Below are 11653 nucleotides of genomic sequence, written 5' to 3'. Positions count from 1 at the left end.
AAAAATAAAAAAATAAAAAAGGGTACAATAAAAGTACATTGACATGCCATCTAATTCACCAAAACGTATTTTCAATCTGTCTAAAACTAATCTTCTCTTCCCCACAAGTCACTCATCTTCCAGACAGAATCACTTCAACTTAAGAAAATTCCAAAGTATAAACTTTTTTCTACCAAATACAACTCTGCATATCACTGACAACTGGCATTAATCATTGTATCCACAATTTCACTTTCAATTTAGGAATAAATGCATTCACAAACCACCTTTCAAAACCTAGCCAGCTTCTAAGTAGAACTTCTATACCCACCGCATATGACTGACACCATCTTTCACCCAGTGGCACATGTCAGAAATCTTGCTGTCTCTCTTCTCCTTTCCACCTTCCCATCCCCCATCCAATCTGTCTCTGCTCTTACAGTCAAGCCCTCTCTTCAGACCTCGCTGACTCAGTGGTACAGACTGAAATGTCTGTGTTCCCCCAAATTTCACACACTGAATCCTAAGTGTCCAATGTGACGGTGTCTGGAGTTGAGTAGACCATGAGGGCACTGCCCTCATGAACAGGATTAGTGCCCTTATGAAAGAGGCTGGAGAAATCCACCTCATGTAGTTACACTGAGAACACAGCATCATCAATGAGGAAGCAGACTCTCACCAGACTCGAGGACTCTGCCTGTGCCTTGATCTTGGATTTCCAGCCTCCAGAACTATGAGAAATAAATTTTTACTGTTTATAAGCCACCCAGTCTGTGGTATTTTGTTATAACAGCCTGAATGGACTAAAATACCCAGACTTCAGCCTAAATTCATTCTTTGCTTTCCTACTAGAGCATTCACTCAAGAGTTCCTTTACCTCGGGTCCACAGACCCCAGTCTACAGAAGTATATTTAGATATAAGTGATTTCCTTCATAATCGTAGGTGTTTTATTTTATGCATTATTCCTGAGAAAAGGTCCATGATCTTCATCACATTATCAAAGGGATCCGTGGTCCAAAAAGGTTTAAATTTCTAATTAGACTCTGCTTCCATGCTTATAGTCTCCAATTCTCCTCCACACTGCTTCCAGGATGACATACCTGTCAACCATCCTTAAAATCCTTAAATGGTCCCAAATGCTTCCAGGATAAAATCTAAATTCAACAGCATGGCAAGGTATGCTCATAACTGACCCCTGCTCATCTCCTCAGCTCCATCTTGCCTCCTGCCATACACTGCTACTAACATACTGAGCTGTTATCTGTAATTTTCTGAATTCGTCATGCCTTCTCACTCCTCTCTGCCTTTGCAACAGCTGTTCCCCCTGCCTTTTATACCCAGCTTAAGCACCACCTCCTCAGACAAGCCCTCCTGGCCATCCTCCACTCCCAATCTCAGTAAGATGTCCTGTCAGTGCTCACATCACTCTGTGATGATTCCCCGAAGCACTTTCCTCATGGTGTTTGGTCAGTTTATTGGTCTGCCTCCCCTTCTAGACCGTAGGCTTTCCTAGGGCAGAAGCCAGAGCTCAAGAAAACAACAGAGTACTCAACAAATGCTTATTGAGCAAGAGACTGGCCTTGGAAAAAGCCAAACTGGACGAAGGCTGGTCAGAAACCTCATCAATGAACTAGGTGGCACTGATCTGGAGACTGCCATTTGTGCAAATTGCCCAATTGAGGTAAGACAGTTCTGCATCTATTAATCTACCACCAATGTTCCTTTCTTCAAGGCTGGAAAGTTAGCCTTTAATAAATGTAATAACCATGGTCAGGCACTGTGCCAAAGGCTTGACAGGCATTAGAGCTCACTAAACCTCAAAGCAACTCTAAGATATTCTTTTTCTTTTTTTATTTTAAAGATAAACAGGCAGAGAGGTAAACTACCCAAAGTCAAGCATAAAGTTTCAAAGTCAGGTTTTAAACTCAGGATTCCGATGCCAAAGCCCATGCCTAGTCGATGAACTCGGTTTTCTGGAGATAAGAGATCAGCATGCCCTTGGAAAGAGCCTGGATTGGATGAGAGGGGATCTTTCATTAGCCACTCAGCAAATGAGAAAGGTCTCACTCCCCAGGCAGCACTACTCTTAAATTCTTTAACATTTAATGTAACCTCCCCCATATGTATTAGTTGCAAAATCTTTCAAAAGAGAAGGGCTTTTGAGAGTTGTTTTTCCAAGAACAGCAAGTAAAGCTAGTGAACACCAAGTAAAAATGGGTGAAACTGTTGAACTCTCCATCAGACTCAGGGATTGAGAAGGGAGAAGAAAAATCCATCTCATGGAATGGAGTTGGTTGTGGCAATACCAATAAGGGAAAGAAGGTAGATGGAGTCTCCACAGCCTGCTACAAAGAGACACCATGAAGCACCATCCTTTAACTGGCTGAAAAGGTGTCACTGAGCTTAGAAAAAGAAAGAGGGGTGTTCTAACAGATGGAACACCAATTTGCTGAAAGCTGCTGCATTTCCACTACATTTTAGCTTGGAATGTGCACCACAGCTCCTATTCTATGATCTTTAGCACTTCCCTACAAGACCCCAGGGGACTCACACCCTGCACTTCAAGGGAAGACTGCATGTTTTCCTTAATTCTGCCCACACCTGTTCACATTAGTTTCTCTAGCCCTTACCTTTCATATTTTGATTAGAAAGTGGTGACCACAAAGCATCCTCATTCCTAATTACCACCACTCCCCTTCCATCCAGATTTCCCCATCTTCATCCCCTCACACTCCAGTCTCCTTCCCTTGACCACCATCTCTATCCTTCCTCTTCCAACTCACCCCCAAATCTAGTTGATACAGACCTGTCCAGTGACTTTTTTGCACCCCAAATTTAAACACAAAACCAACACAGTCCATTCTTCCTAGTCCCTAACTCCAACCAAAACAACATACAATGCAAGTAGTAAAAATATTCAGGTAAACCTAGGGGGCTTTCAACTAAGAAATCAGAATACCTACCTAGTCACTAGACAGTTTAAAACTAAGGGTAAGAAAATGGAGTCTTTAGGGACATATACTTCCACAGAACAGGTTCTACTGGGGCTACCATTTTCTAAACTAATCCATACTGATACTGAGATTATAAATCCCTAAAGAGACCCAAGTATATACCATGCAATTGCCATACTTTAACTCAAGATTATATCTTTATCATTTAAGTCACCTCAACTGTTCATTGATTAGATCCCACCCAATATGCACTGAAGAGAAAGATTAGCCTTACAAATAAAATGCATGATTTGAGCACCTCTCTCCGGCAGTGGGGCAAAGAGGGGAGGGGTGACATGAATGACAAGGAGAGCTAATTAACACTGACCTATTCACAGAAACAGGGAATACAGGCCTCAAAGATTATATGAACATGTGCCCCCAATCAACAAAAAATAAAAGTTCCACTACATAAACATTTCTACAGAGAGACATCAAGAACACTCCTTTATTTTTAAAGGGAGTAGCACAGCTTTGTGTTATATTAAAAAGGACAAACTACATAAAACCATGTAAAGTCATATACTTTGAAGATTTTAAATACACATGCAAAGTTTCATACTTCGTGTGCATACAAACACACATAGACTTGAAAAACCTGGTTTTCTGGATTTCAGTGGCAACTGAAGAAAACGAATAATACCATCCATGCTTTCCCAAGCACAAAAACCTAGAAACCATAAATCGAAAAACAACTCACACTGAAATATAGCATACCTTCTCCCACCTCCAGTTTATTTCTTATTATTTTTTGCTAGTTAATATACTTCTGGACACTTTTAAAATGATTGTATTATTTAATCTATTTTGTATTTCATTCATTACATTAAAAAAAAATTCCTTTGGGCAGTAACTTGCCACCACACCTGTTCATATAAGGCACCCTAGAAAGGGTTGAAAATTGAAAAACGATGACCTGAAATAGGCAGACTTTGAAAGCACAGACATTTTCAGGAAAGCTCTCCACCCAATCTATGTTCTCCAAATTCCTGCCCCCACTCTTCCAACTAGGTAGCATAAACTACAGAACCTCACACTGTGTTCAGAAATTCTACCAACATAAGCATGCGAGAGAAAATAAATTGCCTGCCACAAGAACCTGACTATGGGATACTTCAGAATGGTCAGAATACTTCTCCTTCCAGGAAGTGTGGCTGAGAGTGTCATTATTTTATATAAATGCACTTCAACTTACCAGTGCAAGAAAGAGTCCAAGAAATACATAAGACATCAACAGCTGTTACCCCGCAGCATTCCACTTCAGCAGAAAGAAATGAGAAAAGGCACTCCCCAAAAGGTCCCAAGTACATCGCCAACCTCACTCTTTGCCAGGTCATTAATGAGGCATCAGTGAGGCTAAACAGAGCCTGTCTGCAAATTAGAAACACAAAATGCTGTGGTGTAGTCTGCTCCCATCCCTCCCACCAACCACCCACAGCCAGGGTGATAGCAAGCTGCCAGGACATTCTTCTGCCCTAATCACACCTGGCTACGATACAGGACATCTGGTACAGTTGAATGAATAGATGCAACTAGCTAGTACAGCACCTTCTTCCTACTGCATTCTTCCTTCCTCTGTTCAACAGATGCAGCCACAACTCCAGATATCCAGCACTGTTTGCAGCTCTGTCCCCTGGTGTCAAGGATGACATGGCATTTTCATTCAACTTGTACCATTCCCTCACAGTGGTTTTGCCCACTGCTGCTGGATATTTCAATACAATCCACCTTCTTCTGTACATGGGAACGTGAATTTACCAGAAAATCCAATGCACTTATCCCCAATCACATCTCAAAAGCTGCCGTATCAGATTTACATTTGTAAAAACAAATATTATTCCTCCACAAAAGTCATAGTCCAAAGGTGAATACTTTCAAAAAGTCTCTCACTAAAAAGAAAAAAAAACTGATTCTCTATTAGTCTAACACCTCCCTGTATTCTGAGGTTGCCAGTTTAAGAGCGTTAAGAGCAAAGATGATTGACTCAAAAGCTAACATGAAAAAAAAATGTTCAAATTATGGACTAACTTGTACTGACATTTTAATTCCCAAAACTGATCAAAGGAACACTTCCCAGTAATCTGAATTAACAATAGCATTGCTTCCCCCAATGGAAATAAAATGCTAGCGTTGGAAAGGAACTTAGAGCTAAATTAGACAACTCCCTCATTTTCAAAAGACAAGAAAATGGGGGTCTGAAGGACTCAGAAGAAAACAGGCTTGACTGTCAATTATATCTCAACAAAACTGGAGAGAGAAAAAAATAGGCTTGAAAATCCTGGTTGTCTATCAGGTCAATGTTCTAGAAGAGCACTGTCCAAAAGAACTTTCTGGGAGGATGAAGTGTTCTGGATCTGTGTTCCCCAATAGGGTAGCTACTGAGCTGTGAGTACTTAAAATGTAGCTAGTATAACTAAAAAACTGAATATTTTACGAATTATAAGTTGCTCTATGTAGCTAGTGACTACTATAATGCCCAGCACAATTCTAGAATATGTTCTTAGGTTTTGTTTTTTAAAACAAAGTTGCTTAACCTCTCTTCTACATTTAACACATACATTAAGTTTCTTCTTTATGTCTAAAATATCTCATCTGGCAACCTAATCCTGTTATAGAGTGACCCAGCCCAGAGCAGGATCAACCTGTTTCTCAAAGACCCTAGCAGAACTGAGCTATGAGTGTCATCCACCCAGTTGGGACAAAGCCCCTCTTCTACACACTGCTCTGATAAAAGTCCCACACACCCAACAAGCCTGAATGAATCTGGACGATTTTTCAAGTACCTCACTAAAATTATACAAGTATTGGGTTGTGACCAGTCACTTCCTGCACATGGCTTTGTTGACATACCAAACTTTACCTCTCTTCAAAAAGAAAAAAAGGAATTTTTAACCTCAGTATCTCTGATGATTATAGGATTCTGAAACTTTGTATCAGTCTGCACACACACAACCTCTTTATGATCTAAAAAAATCCAAATTATATTAGTTCTCACAGTCTTAGTACTCTGTTCTCAGTAAATAGTATTTAACATGCTGGGTTCTTTTTTTAAGGACTTTATTCATTTCAAAAGATTCTTAGCCTGGGGCACTTGGGTGTTACAGTCAGTTAAGCAAGTGTCCTCTCTTGGTTTCGGCTCCAGTCCGGAATCTCAGGGTCATGAGATAGGGCCCTACATCGGTCTCCTCGCTCAGCACAGTCTACTTGAAATTTTCTCCTTCTCCCTCTGCCCCTCCCGCTCGTGCTCGGGCTCATGCTTGAGCTGTCGTGCATGCACTCGCTCTTGCTCTCTCTCTCCCTCTCCCTAAAATAAGTAAATCTTTTAAAAAAAGATTCTTAGCCCTCTGATTTTTCTACCTAGGAAAAGGTTAGTCTATGAGAACTAATGTTAACTTTAATACCATTAAGGATTAAGAAGAGATTTTTAGTCAAAACTTTTCAGTATGACTTGAAGTATTGAGTTCTCTTTTTCAGGCGGGAGGAGAGTAAATGGAAGAAAAGGATAATACCAATAGATCTGTATTTCCTACATGTTAACTGGATCTAACTTTAAAAAGCTGTTGCCTCAAACCAGTGTAAACAAAGACCATGTTTTCTTCAAAAAAAAAAAAATTATCTCCCTGTGTTCCATCACATCAAAGGGACACATGTTTTCTGAATATCCAAATGTAATCAGGACAACAGGGCAAGTAGATAAGTGTACGGACAGTGAGTATTTCATTGTATCATGTCACATCTTCAGGTGTGCACAATACTCAACGATGCAAAGTAAAACTGCACAAATGATCTGTTTTGTTTTTAAGGGAATGTTTAAGGGGGCTTTATAATCAAGGGATAATTAGTGACATCACTGAAATAAACATTCCACTGATTAACTACTAATTCATGCTGTGTTCACGTGAACTTGAAAGCCCAGGTTAAGCTGGTTGAAGTGTGGCAACATGTTCTAATTGGAAGACTGAGACTGAAGAATCCAGGGCCTCACACCGTTCAGAGCTAAGCACACTCGCCAGATGACTCACAAAGTGACAGAAACAGAGTTCTACATCAATTCTCAAGGCCTGGGCTCAGAGGGAGAAAAAAGAAAAAAACAGAGATTCTATTTAAGCTAACTAGTTAATACCTTCTGATTCCCAAAAGTAAAATGGAATAAAACAAATCATCTTATATTTTCAATTAACTGTCCACTAGTAACCTCTTCAGGAATGGAATACAGTTTGTGAGATGACACTTGATCTGCCTAACCCCATTTTATTTAAAATACATCATTACCTAGCAGATCTAGTTGGTGAATAAAACGCTTCAACAGATCACAAAAAATACTGACATCTATTTCCCTAAAGAAAATGTAGCCATATAATATTTATTTTATGACATGATTAAGAGCTTACTTTTTATCAAAAACAATGAATGGTTTACCAAATAAATTCCATATTTAAATACTCCATTATTCCCTAAACATGAGACTGAATAATTTATGTATACTATACTTTAAAATTATTTATGAAAGAAATAGTACTTCCCAAATTTTCATATGATATTACAATAGAGATTGTCTCCAACTGTAAAAGCAAAATATCAACAAATGGGTTTTTACATTTAATAAGTAAAATTAAAGAAAAAAAGTCCATCTTTCCCCAATTATCCTTTTTTCTTATCCTGCAATATACTCAGTATATTAGTGTTTTAGTCTTCTTCCTCTCTTTTTTTAGAATATTGTCTTTTTCAACAACTTTTAAAAATACCTAAGAATTTACATGTGTCAGTACCTTTTAAATGTCTAAACAATTTAAAATGTATTAAAATGTAGCTTCAACTAATAACACTGCTGTGTAGTTTAAAAGTGCTTTTGTGTATGAGTACATTTCAACTAAAAAAAATACTATCTCACTTCAGATTTGATTTACAAACTAGCATGTTTTTCGCATGATTACGGAATGCCTAAAAATGAGCCAAGAAAACACTCACATTTCACTAAAAGTTTTAAGTGCGTATCTCAGAGAAAGAACTATTTATGATCATTAACTCTAAAAGCATGGTATACACCATGCTAACATCTTCCAACTTTTACAAAGAGATGTAAATCTTCAACAGTTTCCAAAGCAGCTGTGTTTCCCAGCAGAGAGATGCTCTCTATAAAATAACTTAATTACCTGCACACAATTACACAATATAAACTGAGAGGAGGAAAAGTAGAAACTAGACTTGTTGAAGCACTCAACACACTTGTACTGTATGCTCCTCTTGTCATTCCACTTTCTAATTGCATTCCCACAAGCAAGACCTCACAGCTCGCCTATCTAACTAACCAAGCCCCACTGACTGGTGTCCTGACTGAAGAGCAAGTCCAGCAGCCTAAGTCACTACAGAGAAGAGCAATCCTAAGGAACTCCCTTTAGTCTACTGGTGCCAGAACATTCTGAGAGGCTCCTCTGCAAAGGGCTGGGTGTGGGCCATGGCTAGCTGACTTTATAGATTTACGGATTCCACAGAATGCAATGCTGACTAAAGTTCTGGTAACACACTCACCTTCATTTTCATCAAAGGAAAAGCCAAAAGATACCTCCTGAATGGCTTTCACAGCCACCTACTTCTCTCCATTCTCCCTGGCTACGACACACGATCATCCCTACTCTGGGTTACTCCTCCTGACAAGACTTCTGTACCTTTGGCAACACCCCATGAACATAAAAACATCACATTCGTACACACAATCATACCCACACACCCAGGCCACTCTCAACATCATCCAATCTTTCAAATTAAAGAAAATCACATCACTGCCTGCTCAAGGTTCTTCCATAGTTCCTTAGAGAACTCAAGATAAAAGTCCAAAGATCTAGGCATTACCTATAGAGAATCCTGCATCACCAACTGCTCTCACCATCTCTAGTGAATCCCCCCTCACAAACTACCAATCAACCCCAATGAATTTTTGGCTCCTCAAATGTGGAGTGCTGTCTCTCACATCCAGGCTTTCACCCATGCTATTCCCTCTGCCTGAAATGAACTCTTCTATTTCCATTCTCTCCTACCCTTCCTGCAGGCGTAGGCTGGTGTCACTTCCTCCTGGTTACCTCCCTCTACTTCCACCTCCATTAGGGTAAGTGCCCCTCCCATCACACCCTATACGAATCCTAAACACACTTTATTCTGTCCCTTTACTTCTCTATGCCCTCTGCCCCCAGAGGATGGGGCCAGTGCCCCCTTGTCCATCATTGTATCAGAGACAATTATTTCTTGAATATATTCAAGTTTACTTAATGAACATAGTATGAATGTGACCCACACAATAAGGGGCATATATTCAAAGCCAGTTATGATGAAACTAGGCAGCAATATCATTACACCTTGCTATAAAATGCAAACTACACAGCTACCTACAAACTCCTTTAGAAAAGTCTAAAGCATTACACATTAAAAAAGAACGCTTTCCAACATAAAAATACCAGTTTTGTACTCACAACTCCTGTTAGGCAAACTGCAGTTCATAAGAAGGGCCAAATTGAAAGTACCAAAAAAGCAGGACTGATTGCTTATAGGTCAGGTATGATATCAGTTTAACTATTCCTCCCTGCAACTATCAAACTTTTTTGGCATTATTCAAAACTCTGCTGACTAAAAGTCAAAGGCTATTCCATTTCCTTAGCTTCTACGTCTTGCTGTAGTTCCACTCATGGTAATGGTCCCAAGGACATAAACATGTTGCCAGGAAATAAGCCTCTGATACATCCTGGGCATTAGTCGCCATTGGCAGCTACTTTCTTTGAGCCACATGTCTTCTTACGAGTTACAATCAGAGGCTTGTGACACCAGATTTTTCCAGGGCAGCACAGACTGATGTCATAAATGTGATGGTACTAAGCACTCTGAAGAGCTCACCAGCTCCGCCCTAAACTCCCTGTAAGCAAGGGGCAAGTTATCCACCCTCTTAAGCCTCAACTTCCTCATCTATAAAGAGATAATAGTTCTACCTCCTAAGACTCTGTGGGAATTAGATTGCCTGTGAAAGCGCTTAGGAGACAACCCAATTATTAGGAAGACTATAAAACCTAAAATATTTTCACATCTTCAAAACTTTCGGTAATACCATAACTTATTTTTGACTAACATCTTTCCACCAGGAATTTTTTAAGAAAAGGGATAAAGAGGAGAAAATGAGAATCTATTTCTTTGTCGCGACCTTTGAATTTAACAAATTTCACAGAAAACTACATTAAGATCTACTTTTTAATCTTTCTCTGCACTCCCCAAAATCAGACTTAATCTGTACCTCAACCATTCCTAACATCTGGGAGGTAGCAAAAATAAAATACTTAAGTACATCTTCCCAAGATGTTCTCATCAAAAATAATCATTTCCTTACTGCCTCTATGCACCTTGAAATATACCAGGCCTTAGGAAATTTTTTTAAAAAGAAGAACAGGAAGGAGGAGGAAAGAAAAGAAAAAGGGCTCAATCACAAAAGTCCTTCAAAGTCTCTGGTTTCCTTACAATACAATTAGAATTAAGGTAGAATGGAGGCACCTGTTAGGTAAGAGGGACGGTAATTCATGAAACTCCAAGCATTACAAGGAGAATTTAAAATCTAACTATATGGGGAAAAGTTGATTTTCCACCTCATATTTTTTTTCACTCTAACACAGGATGACCAAGTAATAATGCAGGCTGGCCAATGTGAATATTTTTATCATTAAAAAAAGGGGGGGGGAATTTGAGCCAATTGAGCAAACTGGCTCTCACGTTCCCAAGCCAGGCTGACTTGAGTTTTATTTTTTAGACAAGGAAATTTTACAGATCTTCTGAAAAGTGTTTTAAATAAAGGTGAGACCTCCACAGTCTTACAACTTTACCCTAGCCTGGATTCCGGGCTGGATTTTTAAAAAGGGGTGACGTGTGAACAGCTTCCTAAAAGCAAATAGGGCACGGGGATATAATTTAGGAAGTGATGATGCAAATCTCTGGGGGACAGGGAAGGGGGGGTGGTGAAAAAGTCAGAGGAAATACCCTCCTGGTGCCTGGGCACCAACTCATACCAAGGCTGGGAGGGAGGGTTGGCCTCCACATGCCAAGGGAAAGGGACACCCCAGCTCCACGGGGAGGTGCCAACACCGCCCCCTCATCCCTCCCTGCTGCCCTGCCCCCCTCACCCGTGCCCCAGGCGGCCCCCGCTGACCCAAACCTCAGGTAGGAGAGTCCCAGAGGGTGGCAGTGCACCCAGAGCAGGGCCTTCTCTGCCCACCTCCAGCTCCCCACCCAGTGCCCCTCCCCGAGACGCGGCCCCTGCCCCCTCCCAGTAGGCCCGGCTAGGGCCCAACCCCCAGGGTTCCGGCCTCCCGCGGCCCCGAGGCCTGCCCGGGCAGCCCCCGAGCCCGCGCCCCCAGCCCTCGACCCCACCCCCACCCGGCCGGACACTTACCCCCAGAAGCCGCAGGGACAGGCGAGGCGGCAGGCTGGGCGCTTTGCTGCGCTCNGCGCGGAGAGGAGAGGGAGGGGAGCTGAGGAGGAGGGGCGTACGGGTGAACCGAGGAGCGAGGGGGAGGAGGGAAGACCCGGCGCCCTCGGCAGCTCCCACCGCCGCTCGCAGCCAGAGCGATGTCCCGTGCGGCGGCACTGGGAAGGACCCGAGGCCCCTGCCGGCTCTGGTGTAGCAGCGGCCGCTGTGAAGCTCCGGGCCCC

At 41.4% G+C, this 11653-nt stretch overlaps 1 protein-coding gene across 1 annotated transcript in view; it reads right to left on the bottom strand.

The window, feature by feature from the left end:
* ZFAND3 (zinc finger AN1-type containing 3) overlaps positions 1-11441 on the bottom strand; it is a 324856-nt gene extending 313415 nt beyond the window's left edge. The window contains exon 1 of the mRNA XM_034660145.1: positions 11394-11441. The gene's annotated coding sequence lies outside the window, so the exon portion shown is untranslated. The remainder of the gene's footprint in view (positions 1-11393) is intronic.
* Between the last annotated feature and the right edge of the window lie 212 nt (positions 11442-11653).

Source organism: Ailuropoda melanoleuca, chromosome 5, assembly GCF_002007445.2.
Source record: "Ailuropoda melanoleuca isolate Jingjing chromosome 5, ASM200744v2, whole genome shotgun sequence".
Classification (NCBI taxonomy): domain Eukaryota; kingdom Metazoa; phylum Chordata; class Mammalia; order Carnivora; family Ursidae; genus Ailuropoda; species Ailuropoda melanoleuca.
The sequence above is the reverse complement of the archived record's forward strand: the minus strand, read 5'-3'. Positions and strand labels throughout refer to the sequence as shown.